We start from the raw sequence: 2,311 nt of genomic DNA on the forward strand, positions 1-2,311 counted from the left end.
TTCTGCCCTTCTTGTTGGCTGTTCATGAAGTCAACCGGAATCCTTGGCTCTTACCCAACATCACCCTGGGCTACAACATCTATCAGAACTTTTTCAGTGCAAGAATGACATATGAGGCCATGCTGGATGTGCTGTCTACAGGACAGGAGAACGTCCCAAACTACAGTTGTGGAAGACGAAAGAACCTGCTGGCAGTTCTTGAAGAGATGGATTCCGAACTCTTTGATCATATATCTAATGTCATGAGCATCTATAAAATTCCACAGGTATAAAGGCAAATGGAATTAATTCCAAGTTGTAAATTGTTCAGATTTGCCTTGAAGGCTGCAGTTGTACATATTTCTCCAAATAAATTGAAAGTCAGTGAGTAAATATTAGAAGAACTGAAAGAATTTTTAATTCACAAAGTATGTGAAATGTGTTTGTGTGTGTATGTGTGTGTGTTTGTGCATACATATGTAGTTATGTAGTTCCTATGATCAGTTGGCCTCACCCACCCTTCCCCACCCTATCCTGTCATAAATTTCTGCATTTTTCAGCTCAGCGGATTCATGCAGCACAGTGGATTTCTGTGCCTCAGCTGTTTTATTTATTGGGGTTTCCTTAGAAGGTAGGCTGTAAAGCTTGAAACTGGTATATTTTGAATGCTGCACATGCACGCAAAGCACACACTCACAGAACTGGTTGATAAACTGATTGCAGATCACCACTGTATGTACACAGACACACAGACACACAGACACACAGACACAAAGACACAAAGACACACACACACACGTGTGTATTGTATATATGTGTGTATATACATAAATCCCCTTCATGCATTACTGCCTTGTCATGGTGAAGGGGCTTGCATAGCTCAATGAAGCTCTGAGCTATGCCGTGCATGGCCACCCAAGACAGACAGCTCATAGCAGAGAGATCTAACAAGATGTGATCCACTGGAGAAGGAAATGGCAACCCACTCCACTATCTTTGCCATGAAAACCCCATGGACCATAACAAAAGGCAAAAAGATATGACTCTGGAAGATGAGCCCTTCATGTCAGAAGGTGTCTAATATGCTACTGGGGAAGAGCAGAGGACTAATTCTAGTAGTGCCAGAAAGAGTGAAGTGGTTGGGTCAAAGCTGAAGGGATGTTCAGCTGTGGATGTATCTGGTCGTGAAAGGAAAGTCCAATGCTGTAAAGATCAACACTCCATAGGAACCTGGAATGTAAGATCCATGGATGAAGGCAAGCTGGATGTGATCAAACAACAGATGACAAGACTAAACCTTGACATCTTAGGAATCAGCGAACTAAAATTGACATGAGTGGGTGAATTTAATTCAGATGATCAACAGGTATATTACTGTGGGCAACAATCCTCAGTAGAATGGAATAGCTATCATAGTCAATAAAAGGATAGAAAAAGCAATACTGGGATACAATACATAAAATGATGGGAATGATCTCAATTTGAATCCAAGGCAAACCATTAAAGGTCACAGCAGTCCAAGTCTATGTCCAAACCACTGGTGCTGAAGAGGATGTAGTTGACCAGTTCTATGAAGGAATAAAGTACCTTATAGAATTAACACCAAAAAATGACATCATGGGGGATTGGAATGCTACAGTAGGAAGGCAAAACTTAACTGGAAAAACAGGCAAGTTTGGCTTTGGAGTACAAAATGAAGCAGATCACAGGCTGGTAGAATTTTGTCAAGAAAATACAATGGTCATAACAAACATTCTCTTCCAACAACCCAAGAGACGACTCTACACCTGGACACCACCAGATGGTCAACACAGAAATCAGATTGATATGTGCTCTGCAGCCAAAGATGGAGAAGCGCTATACAGACATTAAACATAAGACCAGGAGCTGACTGTGGCTCAGATCATGAGCTTCTTGTTGCAAAATGTAGGCTTAAAATGAAGAAGACAGGGAAAAAAACTAAGCCATTGAGGTATGAACAAATCATATCCCTGATGAATATACAATAGAGGTGACAAACAGATTTAAGAAATTAGATCTGATTTCTTAGATCTATGGATGGAGGTTCACAATATTGTACAAGAGGTAGCAACTAAAACCATCCCAAAGGACTTCCTGGGGGCGTGGCCTGTTGCCGAGGAGGGCTCCACCGAGCTCCTCAGAGGTCTGGTCTGTATATCTAAATAAGATCATAGATAGCACCCCTTTTTGGCTAAGAAAGGGGCAGGGAGGATAGCTCCGTAGACTAGGGTCTATTCGTAAGCCACAGCCTTTTTCTTTTTTTTTTGGCTGTGGAAGAGATTAGATCCAGCCGAAGCGGAGCTTTTATCTC

At 41.6% G+C, this 2,311-nt stretch overlaps 1 pseudogene; it reads left to right on the plus strand.

Moving 5' to 3' along the window:
• Nucleotides 1-1,018: 1,018 nt before the first annotated feature.
• LOC116524087 lies at nucleotides 1,019-1,988 on the plus strand (annotated as a pseudogene).
• Nucleotides 1,989-2,311: the final 323 nt, after the last annotated feature.

The sequence above is a fragment of the Thamnophis elegans genome, chromosome 2 (assembly GCF_009769535.1).
Source record: "Thamnophis elegans isolate rThaEle1 chromosome 2, rThaEle1.pri, whole genome shotgun sequence".
NCBI classification, from domain to species: Eukaryota; Metazoa; Chordata; class Lepidosauria; order Squamata; family Colubridae; genus Thamnophis; species Thamnophis elegans.